This window comes from Callospermophilus lateralis, chromosome 4 (assembly GCF_048772815.1).
Source record: "Callospermophilus lateralis isolate mCalLat2 chromosome 4, mCalLat2.hap1, whole genome shotgun sequence".
In the NCBI taxonomy this organism is placed as follows: domain Eukaryota; kingdom Metazoa; phylum Chordata; class Mammalia; order Rodentia; family Sciuridae; genus Callospermophilus; species Callospermophilus lateralis.
The window spans coordinates 17,858,652-17,871,863 of record NC_135308.1 but is presented as its reverse complement, the minus strand read 5'-3'; the positions used below and the strand labels follow the sequence as shown (position 1 = coordinate 17,871,863).

The window sequence follows — 13,212 nt, the reverse complement described above, 5'->3', positions numbered from 1 at the left end:
TTTATTTTTTTATGTATTATTTGATGTTTTATATATAATGAGTACATAGAAAAAGTATCATTTTCCATATTGTACATCAAGCTATAAGAGAGAGATAAGTATATTTCTAATCTATGAAGTTTATCTTCAAATTCTGCATTTGTCATTTTTTTTCCTAAAGAATGAAGGTAAGACTATGTTTCAAGTATAAGGTTAACATCTCACTTAAAGCTATCCAAGGACTACTTGTAAGGGACACAGACAAGGACAATGAACTTTATATATTCACGCTTGAGAGCTGGGCCCTGGATTTTATCATGTAACTTATTCTTCTTTTTGCCTAACTGCAGCCTTACACATATGGATTCCTCAGTCTCCAAAGGGGAGCTTAGAGACTGCAATTTAAATAATGAATCAGCCCAGGCCTGCTTTTTCATTTAAATGAAATGCAAAGCTAAAGTGGATAGAAAGAACATTGCTTGGAAATAAACACTGCTTGGAAATAAACATCTTGGGTTCCAGAATGAACAAAGATGAAAAGCAAACAAAAACATTCCAGTAGGTAACTGACTGGTGGCTGGCCGTCTCGTAATTCTTCATTTCTGTATATCATGAAGAGGGAGAATAACATTCCATACTTTTGTGGTACCCTTGCATTTAAAAATTTGCAAATGCTTTATAGGTGTCAAAAATTATGCACAAAGTGCCTTTGGGACATACATTGTCATTTTTCTTAGCATAGGAGGTGACCCAAATGCCAAAAGGTGACACTGTTCCTCTGGGTCCCAGAGCAGCAATGTAAGAAATAGAAATGGATGTTTATTCCTTTCCCTTTGCTGTATCCACTAATAGATGCTGTGTTCTGTCTGGGGTAGCTAATGACACATTGTGTGCTCCATGATTCTCTGAATTTCTCTTCTCATCCCTCAGGAAACTGCAAGTTTTTTCATAGCATCTGTATATTTCAGTTTGAGAGCAACAGTCTAAAATAATAACATATTCAAACTGTCTCTTTTTTCTAGTATCTACCACTACACTTTTTTGGCATAATGAACTAAACGTGATGCCCTGAAGGAACTTGAACAGTCTTTCTTCTACCCTCAGTTTTTATAGAATTGCCCTTTAAATACAACTCTGGTCCTTTCTATTTTGCACACTTTTTAATATTCCAGTACCAACAATTGACAACCATATCAGGAAATCTTTGTTTCCTGAACTCACCTGTTTATAAGCCAAATAGAAAGGAAACAAATATACCATCTTTTTAAAGTCATGATAATGAATATGTTACTGTAGCCCTAATGGATTTCTGTTGATTATCTGTGATTAATGAAATACCTTAGTTTCCTTTATTTAAAAAAAAAAAATTCTTTGGTTGATCATAAGGGCAGTATTTCAACATCCTTTATTTTATATATATTATGTGTATATGAATAGGGGGTGTTAGAATCTAATCCAGAGGTGGCTTCCTGACATCCCACAAACAGGTTTTGTTTGACCCACAGAGTTTAAAACTTGAATTCTATTACCAAAATTTAAATGTGATTAGTTAGTAAAAAATGTTACACATCTGATTTTGTTTGGAAGTCCCAGTATTTGGCTTTACCAGGACAACATTCCCTATGACCACAACCGGAGGGCTAATGTGGAAGCTGGTCCCTTTTAGAACGCAATTTGCTTTCCAAGTTCTTCTCATTTTTCTATCTTCACTCTCTTACCTGAGACTTCTTGCCACCAACACTCCATATGCCTCAATGGCCTGGTGTAGGGCCTCAATTTCAACTCCTGCCTCAAACACGAGTCCTAGACATGAGGAACATGTGAGCATACTGTTCTTCCCTCCATGATTTATGGGCTTTAAAAGAAGACCAGAGAGGGAAAGTATTTCAAATTCTCATTTTTTCCTTTTAAAAATATAGAGCACTAAATTTATACTTAAGAGGCGGTATCTGGAATGACTTTTCAGATGGAGGGGTGACACAAATACACAGATCTGGGGATATTAAAACTGTTCTAGGTGGTTTATTTTGATGGCACTAGGATTCATCAACAGTTTCCTTTTGGTGGTTTTTAAGTGGTCATAAAGAGTGCCAGGTACAGCATTTGGTTAGAATATATTTGAAGAACATCCAATTAATTGCTCTCAACTCAGTAATTCCATTATAGTTTATAACGTTCTAAAGACCAAGCACATGAAACAATTAATTTAGCTAATGATTCTGAATTTCTGCCATTAGCCAACGGAGGCAGGAGATCCTGCTTAAATGAAATGAATTTGAAGATAGAAAGGTGGAAGTCTCCATAGTCTGACAAACCTTGGGGCTAATAGTCTCGGAAGATATCAGTAAACTCTTGCTTCATTAATTGATAGTTCTACACCAAAATCTACAGTTAGCAAATTCATCAAGGTATTCTAACATTTCCAGAAGAAAATCTTTAAAGTCAAAATAAAATCAAGGGCTTATTCAAGGAAAAGCAATTTTCATCATCTTTAAGTCAGTAGCTCAACTACTTTTATGACACTCAATAAAAGTCCCATTAATTTGCTGAGTTACCCAGGGTCAGAAGTAATTCTCAGAGCCCAGAAAAGTCAAAAAGTCACAAGTAAAGAAAGCACAATGAAATTTAGAAAAGTACACAATATTGATTAGGAAGCACAAACTAATCTCCTATTTTGAAGCAAAAGAATTGCATGGGGTTCCCATTTCAGTCACTCCTAAATGAGAGAAACCAGGCGTCTATGTGAAGCCAAGCTTATGGGGACAGCAAATACTACTGACAACTTTACATCCTGCCCTAAAATATTTCTTTATATAATTTTTCCATATAGAAATTATTTGACAAATATATAATAAAAATACTCAAGTCCATGCATTCTTTTATTTTTTTATCAGTTAAATAATTCAATCCTCATTAAACCCCATGTGACATAGGTATCTTAAGCCCAATTTAGTGAGATTCCATATCAAAGTGAACATCACACCCTGAAAGTTCCTAGGTGCTAACCCCCCCACCACCACATTGCACCGCCACTAACTAACAGACTCTCTTTAAGCATCAACACTTTAGTTTTTACTTGAGCCATTTCCAATGGAAATCTTTCTGAATCTTTTTTCTAAATTCTTCCTTCTTACACATGAATATTTTACCTAATAACTCAGTTTTCCTAACCTCTTCTAATAACTCAGGGACATCATTACATGCACATCAATTATTTTGTAGGCTGAAAATACTGACTTAAATAGTTTGAAGCACATATTTGACTTTTATCTTCATTCTTCTTTCCCTAGCCTGCTGCGTTTTGACAATCTTCCCATCTATCTGCGTTTTGTTGTTTCTCTTCCCTCCCTGTTCTCAGAGCATCAGGGTCACTTCTCTCTTCCTCCAACCGTCCTTGTCAACGTTTTCCAAAGCTATTTCATTTCAACAACAAAAACCAGGGGTTATAGGACTTGGAAAAGGCTGAAGTCAACTCTGGATAGGCTTCTTCAAAGTTCTATTTTAAGCCGGGCGTGGTGGCGCACACCTGTTATCCCAGCTGCTCAGTAGGCTGAGGCAGGAGGATCACAAGGTCAAAGCCATCCTCAGCAAAAGTGAAGTGCTAAGCAACTCATGAGAACTCGTGAGACCCTGTCTCTAAATAAAATACAAAATAGGGATGGGATGTGACTTTAGTGGTTAAGCGTCCCAAGTTCAATCTCTGGTACAAAAAAAAAAAGAAAGAAATTCTATTTTAATCCCTGGCAATAATTTTAGTGGGCAAGAGCATTCTGACACCATTCTAGGGTTCTCAGAGTCCTCTTTGACATCCTTCCTAGTTCTCAATTTTGCTCAAGGAATTTGGGATTGCTTGGGAGGGAAGCCCTCAGCACGTGAAGTGTTGATGTCTCCAGGCAATTGCCTTATCACTGGTTTGCTGTTTCATTTCTTCACAAATATGCAAACCTATAGCAATGAAAATCTCTGTCCTAGTATAGTCCCAGAAAAAAACTTCATCCTTCTTGCAAAGATGACCAAGCTCACAATTTACAACACATACATGTTCTCTCCTTGTACTGTGCTCAGTTTCACTTCTGTTATTTTATGACCCTACGGGAAGTCTAAGCAATTTAAACTCAGGAAATGATTTTTTTTCCCTAACTCATGCTCTTCAAAGGAGCCAAATAGTTTTTCCACAAAAAAAAAAAAAAAAAAAATGTTCATTGTCCAGTGGCGATGCTATCTGCAGCCAAACTCTCCTCCCCTGACTTTTCATTGCTCCATTCACTGAGGGACCCAATAGGCTACTTAGCTGATTGGTGTGGGAAGGGACTTATGAGCAAACCACTAATAACAAAAAGAAGATGCTTTTTTAAAAATAGTATTTCAACTTGACGAGAGCATTATCCTTTTCACTAAAAGTGCTGGATTTTTAAAATTTGTTTTAGTGCCTCAACACATTAGTACTCTCAGAACTACAAATGATATTTCAATTAGATTAAAATTCCAATGTGAGTAGAAAACAATGCCAACCTGTCTTTTTAAATGATTTTGAGATGGAAAACACAGGTGTCTTGTGATTTATTTTAACAGACACTTGGGACTGAACACATGGCCCTGCTTCTGTCTTGAAATGGAACACTACCAGCTCAATTCATCTTTTGAAATTGCAGAGAAATGTATAGACTTCTAGAATCAGAAATACAGAAGAGTTTGCTCAGAGTAAAAGTACTGATTTCTGGGCAGCAAACGACCTTATTGTTTTACAAAGCTTCTATCCATAAACACAGTCACCCTGGGTAGATCTGAACTCACTCCACCAGCAAACTGTGCTCTGAGTGATGGTCCTGAGAGGCCCCTAGTGGTGTCTGACTGGTCCTGTGCTCTGCTCTCATTATACCAAGCATCTACCATATGCTAGTAGTGTTCAATAATGAGCAAGACAGAACAAAATCTCTGCCCTCAGAGAGCCTGGAGTGACCTACAAAGGGTAGAAAGGGAAGGAAGAATACCCTCTCGCTCTAGAAGGAAGGGCACAGGGAATTTAAAGAGAGAACTGGGCAAGATTATTCACCTTTTAAAACCATCCGTAACTAAATTTATGCAAACAAAAGGAAACAAAACTATAAACACAGTGCAAAATGACTGCCTTCTGTTTTGTTCTCCATGTTATTCTAGAAGCATTATTTTAGCGGTTGGATATCCAAGACACAAAGGGAAAAGAACTGGAAATAGGGGGCCAGATTTGATAGAGGGTGTCGCAGATGAGTTTAAATAAACTACCTTTGAATAATTATCCTTGGCTTGTAATTGATTAACTGAAATCTTTCTGTATTTCTTTATTACTAACTTCAATTATAGTCTACTTCAGCTCATTTTTATCTCTTTGAAAACTAATGCTCGGAGAACATCACCCTCTTGCCAGGAAGAATGTCACCTTGTGTTACTATTCTGATATGAAAACAAACACTTAACTTACATTAGCCTTGCTATTGAAGTCTGTAACCAGATAAAGTTCCGCCCTTGAGAAAATCCATTTTTATTTTAACAAGGGCCAAGGACACACAAAATGGAGATTCTCTTATATATTGTATATTCTGATTTTTGAAACACAAATTATGGTTGAAGTGAAGGGATCAATATTTCAATGATCCATATAGAACACATAAAAGCATCAAATTAGAGTGTGTAGAAATGGGGCTCGAGTGTAGGTCACTTACCTAGATGTACAAGGCCATGGGTTTGATCGATAGGACTTCCCCTCAAAAAAGTCCTAAAACATACACATACACACATATACACCGGTAGAAATAAAGACTTCCACAAAGCATTATCTTATGTAAATTGTCCTTCAATTACAGATGTTTTTCTTGTTCAGTTGCAGGGATATTTTTCTTAATTCATTATTATAAAATCCTCAAATCTTCGCATCAAATATAAGAATAATTTTTTACCTTTTGGGGGAGGTAGTGGGTATTGGGGATAGAAGCCAGAGGCACTCTACAACTGAGCTACATCCCTAGCTTTTTCCATTTTTTTAATTTTGAGACACAATTTTGCTAAGTCGTTGAGGCTGGCCTTCAACTTGTGATCCCCCTACCTGGACCTCCCGAATCACTAGGATTACAGGCATACACCACCACACCCATCTCCTTTAAATTTTTAAATTCACTTTTCAAAAAAAAGCATTGGAAACCAATTTTCTAAAGTGAACATTTCCATCTAATCAAATCCCTTTTCTTTTGAATTGATAATAATGAAAAATATTTTCATGTGATTTACCTGAACTGATGGTAGCTGGCCCATTGCGCAAGCATCAGTATGCTAGAATAATATTACCAACATTATAATATGATAAATGGCTAAAAGATTCCACTTCTGAAGAGAAGGAATCTCTCACAAGTCCACTTCCTTCCAATTCCCTACCACATAGCTCCTTTTCTCTCATCTCCCACATGGGTATACCACCTGTATCCTAATTGTACCAATGCTGTCATCTTGCTCAAGAATATCTACCTCAAATCAAGGAGATAGAGCAGAACCTACCCTTGTGAAATGTCTGGTGTGTCAGATGAGACACAAGTGGAGACAGAGGGCGGGAGGTGGAGGAGGCTCAGCAATCCAGACCTGGTTATGGGGGCCATTCTCGCTGTTGGGGAACTGAAGGAAAGCAGATAGTGGCTGCTGTCTCACCCTGATGGAGTTCCCTCCACATGAAAACATGAAGGAATGAGAAAAGGGGTTTTCTGGGGAGCAGGACAGTGCTACTACTGTGGGACCTGCTCTCCCAGGACCTAGACTCAGGATCATTAAGTTATCTTTTATCTGAAAGACAAGAACATGGCTAACTAAGAACTGCTCAATTCAAACCATAAAGGAAGGAGTCCCGATCCAGGAATCAGAAGACCAGGTTTTAATTCTGGTTCTCATGCTTAAGCCCTCTGTGCCTTGACTCTGTAAAAGGAGGAGACTGAATAAAGTTGTCATTCAAGCTTCTTTTGACTTAAAACTGCAGTTTCATGAAAAGCAAAGTGAAGAATTTACCCCCACCAAAATAAAATTATTTCATGTTGAAGTATATTTTAATTCTAGTGTGTGGGGTGGGGTGGTAGGGAGACTAGAGATTGAGCCCAGGAAATCTCTACTGAGCTACACCCCCAGTCCTTTTTATTTTTTATTTTGAAACAAGGTCTCACTAAATTGCCAAGGCTGGCCTCCAACTTGCAATCCTCCTGCATCAGCCTCCCTAGTTGCTGGGATTACAGGCATGCATGCAACACTGTACTCAACATAAATGTATTTTTAGATGTTCAGAAGAAAAAGAAAAATGAGTATAGAGGAAGATCTTTTGTGTCCAGTGGATTGGCTTGTGCAGGGTGGGATTCTGAGTAAGGAACGGAGGGCTAAAGAAACAACGTAAATGCTTCCTCAGTCATTCTCATTCCTTTTTTTTTAAATATATTTTTCAGTTGTCAGTAGATCTCTATTTTTATTTATTTATCTATTTATATGTGGTGCTGAGAATCGAACCCAGTGCCTCCCACGTGCTAGGCAAGTGCTCTACCACTGAGCCCCCAGCCCCTGTCCTGTTCTTAATACTCTTTAAAGCAAATCTTTGTAAGAAAAGAAAGAAGTATCCTCTCTGTATTTCAGAGAGAGAGGACTAAATTAATTAAAGTTAGGACAGGGAAGAAGAAAGGAGTGAAAAAAGGAAGAAAGAGAAAGAGGGGAAAAGAAGGAAGGTATCTGAGGCATCCTGAGAGGTGCCTGGAAGCTAGGTTAAGCCAGAACACCCTGTTTTATGTTCTTCTTATAAGCAGTAAGCTGGTGGTTAAAGGCTAAGGTAATGCAGGTCCAGTGGTTCTTGACAGCAAAGCTGTTCTGCAGCCCTGAGGGATACACGAAAGACTTCTGACCCTAAGAAACGGGGCCAGTGGGCTGAAAGCCATTTTCTGTTTAGCACAGTGAAGAAGCATAGAGCAGATTTAAGGTGCAAGCAAGTCAGTTTAGCTGAGTCTGAGAAATATGTCCTATTTTCTTGAAAGCTAGGGTTTCTACAAATGGAAAACTAGTTTAATACAAAAGTTGATACTCTGATAAAATACTTTTATGAATAAACAAAGTTAACAAGTTTTTGAGCCAGCTCATTCTCTGCTTCTGGGAAATGGCTTATTCCCTGAGAGATGGATGAGCTGTTATTGGATTCTTTTGATAAAAGAAGTGACAACAGCCAGCTGTGTCTGAAGGAACACCCCAAGGGATCCCAGGAGTATCCAGTTCTGAGTCCCTACCGCTGCTTCACTCAGTCAACAAATATTTACTGAGCACTTACTATGTGCTAGTCACTGTCCCTGGTACTAAGGTTACAGTAAAGAACAGGACAAAAATCCACTGACTTCAGAAAATTTACCTGTGATCAGGGAGGGATAGGCGTAGTAAGTTTGAAAATGAGTTGGTTGTAATATTTTGGTATAGACTTGACAATGGTATGGAGATAATTCTAGTCACTCAAGACAGGATTAATATAATGCTGGGCAGATACATAAAATTAACCCCAAATTGGTTGAAAAAAATTTACTAACAGTGTCTATGGAGAACTGCTCAGTCCCACACTTGACTTTATATTAGGAACCAGATAACTACTATAACAGTAGGCAGTCTGTTTTCATGATGAGAAAGAGCCAGGAACACAGCACTGGGTTACGATAAGGAGCCTTAGGGACCGTGGTGCTTTGACATGCTACTCTAAAGGGAATAATAGCTACTAAAGACTCTAGTTGGTGGTTTCCAAATCAACTGCTTTTTCAAATGAAGCCCAAAATCTAGATTTAATCTGATCTCATTTTTTTTAAATAATCATAACCAATTCAAATATGAAAATAATTCAGGCAAAACCCAAAGTGGTCTGAAGGCCAGGTTTAGCCCTCAGGCCAGGAGACCATTACAGATGTGGTACACATCTGTAATCCCAGCCGCTTGGCAGGCTGAGACAGGAGGATCACAAGTTCAAAGTCAGTCTCAGCAATGGCAAGGTGCTAAGCAACTCAGTGAGACCCTGTCTCTAAATAAAATACAAAGTAGGGCTGCAGTGGTGGAGTGCTCCTCTGCAGGGTAGAAATGTCCATATGTCTCTGCAAAGATTTGCCTAGTGGGGTTCAGTATAATTCAGTGGAAAGAACCTAGTTTGCATGCATGGAGGTACTGGATTTACTCCCTCTGGGTTCTTGCTTTGTGGCTTTAGGTAAATTCTGTAATCTGAGCCAGTCTCCTTTTCTATCAATAAGTGGGAAGGAGTTGGAGGGGTGGCAATAGTACCTGCTTTGCCAACTTTTCAGGGTTATACCAAAGAATAAAGTATGTAAGTAAAAGCACTTTGTAAAATGTAAAGTCCTATAATACGGCAATGTTTATTGTCTCTCTCAGTCACCCATTAGCAGTGCTGGCAAGCATGCTTTTTAGTTCTTATTAAATCAATATTTATTATTGATATATCAATGTACTAATGTTGGTTTCATAGTTTTAACAAATGTATTATGATAATGTAGGATGTTTACATTAGAGGAAGTTGAGTGAGAGGAGAAAGATATGGTTAACCTTTATTATCTATGGAAATGTTCTATGAATCTAAAAATATTCCAGAATTAAAAGTTAATTCTTTTGCCGGGCACAGTAGTACACATCTGTAATCCCAGCCGCTTGGCAGGCTGAGACAGAAGGATCGCAAGTTCAAAGTCAGTCTCAGCAATGGCGAGGTGCTAAGCAACTCAGTGAGACCCTGTCTCTAAATAAAATACAAAGTAGGGCTGCAGTGGTGGAATGCTCCTGAGTTAAATACCCAGTACCCCCTCCTCCCAAAAAGTCAATTTTTAAAAGATTGGGCTGAGGGTGTGGCTCAGTGGTAGAGAGCTCACCTATTATGCACAAGATACTGGATTTGATCTGCAATACTTCAGGAGGGAAAAAAGATAAAAATGTTAAATAAAAGAAAAATGTTAAAGAGAGAGAGAGAGATAAAAATTGAAATGCTCTGACTATACTAGAGAGAAGATTAAAGAAAGTGAGAGCCAGAGACCTTTCTCTTCTGTGTTGCCTTTTGACTCCTCAAGTTTCTACAACTCTGAGAAACCCTTGACCTCTAAAAAAAAAAAAAAAAAAAAAAAAAAAAAAGACTGGAAACCACTAATTCAAAATGCCTACTTTATCAGAGGGGGGGAACCCTCAGACTCAGATTAACCATCTTGCTCAAAATTAGACATTTATGTACAATGAGGACCCGAGTCTGTGTTCTGTTACTCTTCATTAGCTGTAGATTGTATTATGTCCTCTGTCTTCTCTAAACTATAAGCATTCCTCAGTGCAAATACACAAGAAAGACTCAACTATTTGACCAAATAGCTCCCATGTGAGATTAACCCATGTGCGGCTGCAGTATGTAGACTAAAGGATAGACGGCCCACTTACTGTGAGAAACGGAGTCATTGACATAAAGATGAGTTTTATCTTCTTAAACACTTGTTTCCTGTAGTCCCAAAGGAGTGTTTAATGGAAGGTGTGTTGGTGAGACTGTCAACTTTTAAGGTCAGAGAGCTTAGCTGAGCACTAAATTATGGGTCTATATTTGTTTGGATTTTCTACATTCTTGTTTTGATGAAGCAAGAAATGCTCATGGTTAGAACTGAATCCGAAGCTGCCGATGATGACTTCTCAGGCATGCTTCCTGAATCACATGCCTATTTCTGCCTGGTGTAGAGCAAGTGAGTCATTGTTGATGCCGTGTGTGTGTGTTCACTTGTCACTTCTAAAGATACTTCTAATGATGTTTCCATTCACCCACTGGCACCCTTTAAGGTATTCATAGACTTGGAGTGATGGTTTGTGTCTCCGTCAAACATTAGCCCATTGAGAAACACTGGCCTTTAATAGAGGTTGTGGGTCCATCTATTAAGAATCTTGTTTATGACCCAGGAAAAGAAAAGAAATGCCACTTGGAAAAGAAACTTTTGTTCTTAGCCTTCATAGGCAATGGCACAGTCCGATAGGTTACCTTGGCTCTGCACATATTGGAGATGTCACTGTCTGCAGATTTATACTATCTGAGCCCATAGCGGCTTGCCCTGGTGCTTCTCAACTTTGTTATTACAGAGGCAATTCCTTTGCTCCTAATATGTGTCCCTCTGGTCCCAATTCATTTCCACAATCTTAAGGCCAGGAAATCAAAACGCAAAGGGCAGTCCGGCCACACAGTATGTCTCCTTCACACGGGGCTCATCTCTGATAATATCAGATGAATCGCAGCATGAAACTGTGTTGCAAACAAATTTCAGACTGCTGTTTAAGCCAAAGAAAAGCATAGCTCTGCTTACCATTTAAAAAGAAAAATCATTTTAGGAAAGAAAAACCTAAGCTCTCATTCAAAATTGCTTTATGGTGATTTTTAGAAGAGCATCAAAACTGTGAACTTTGAACAGCATTCCACAGAGATACTCAATGGGGAAGGAAAGTAGCTTGTTGGACAGGGCAGGGTTTCATTACCAGGCTTTGTCTTTGAGGCTCCATGCTTTAGGGGTAAATCCCTCATCGACCTTGCCGGGATAATTAGGCTAGAGGGCACATATGTTAGCAGGTTTTGTTTTCTGTGTAACTAATAACTAGCTTTGTCAGGATAATCCTTATTTATGCTCATTATTAAAGAATATGCAAAAGCCACAATGCTCAGGGAGGAACAATGTGGGAGCTTGCTGGGGAAATCACAGAATCAGGGCGAAAGAGTGTTCTTAGCAGAACTGAAGTTCTGAGAACAAGCAGACTCCTGGGTTCCTTCTGAGTATGTGGTGGTTTAGAGGAGATGGGGCAACCTCAAATAAACCCATTTCACAACCGCTCTCTTTACTTTTCATCTCTTTGCTGATACAAAGTAAGAGCTAATAATTCATAGGTCAGGTAACACTGCCTTGCTGTGGGATTCATTTTCCTTTAACCTAATTTGGTCGAGTTTGCAATCATGACATACCGGAAGAAGGTCCTGCATTGCCGTGGATCTCTTGATGCTACTGTCCCATGTTGTCAAGGCAACCAACTTCACTGTTTTTTCCCTTCTAGAAACTATTTCCAACGTTGCAAGCCTGAAATCACAATCATCTCTTAGAATACTTAAGGTCAAATACATCCCATATATGCACAAAGCTATTTTTTATATCATGTCATTACAGTGAAAGATTTTGACTTCAGGGATAATGTATATATTAGAGCATTAAAGTTAAAATAATCCCATAGCATTTCTGTCCTGCTTCTGCATTCCCCAAAGATGTGAGCCTTTTTATTACAGGCAGTTACATTCTTTCGAAGCAGCAGTAACAATGTTAGCATATTTTGACTGATTTCTATGTAAATTGATGGCAATCAACAGCTCTCCCATGATTTGAGAAATTGAATTGCCTAAAAGATAACGTGTTTTCAGGGATTAATGGAACCCACCTGTTGTATATTTCCCCCCCTTTTAAGAGTCAAGGCCTAGTTTTAAAGTTCTTTCCCTGTTAAGTGGGTTCACTTCACCATTCTCCAAGATGCTACAGTCTCACACTTTCAGAGATGAACATCATGGAAAAAAGTGTTTCACTAGGGACCTGGGTTGCAGAGTGATTGCTTCAAAAGAAAATCCCAGTGAAAGATTAAGAAGAAGTGTGTTTTCTCACTATTAACAGGAAATCCAGACTTAGTTAAGATTCTTACTGAGATTTGAAGATCTGCTGCCTTCTTTTTTAGAACCAAATCTCAGCCATGGACCTCACAGGCTACGTGGTAATTTAAAGTAATTCTTAGTCAATCATCCACAACTGTTGGTCTGAATTTCCAGTTAGTTTTTCAAATATTTATAAAACTTCCTTCCCCTTTCGTTTTTGTTTGGAAGTTGATTACACAAGAGGTAGTCATGTTTCATTTCACGATTCCCAAAGGTTTCTGAACACAAATATGTGGCTTTAAATGAAGTTTCTGTATGAGGCTTAATGGTTCAGAGCATTTTCGTGTTGCACATTTATTAGATAAAACATACCTCAGCTCCCAGCTGCCATTCTTTTTTCAATAAACCGCAGAATTATATTCATATAAAATAGTACAAATTATCATATCTGCTTTTGAAAGATTTGGCATTATTTTCTCTCCATTATTGGGATTTGACAGATCAAGCATTTAAATGTCAGTCAGTCTAATAAGGCTTTTAGGTTGCCTTTCTCAGCCCTTTCTTGTTGTACCCTT

General features: G+C 38.4%; 1 protein-coding gene across 5 annotated transcripts in view; it reads left to right on the top strand.

Moving 5' to 3' along the window:
* Positions 1-13,212, top strand: part of Marchf1 (membrane associated ring-CH-type finger 1) — a 409,990-nt gene that overhangs the window by 361,049 nt on the left and 35,729 nt on the right. The window lies entirely within an intron of this gene.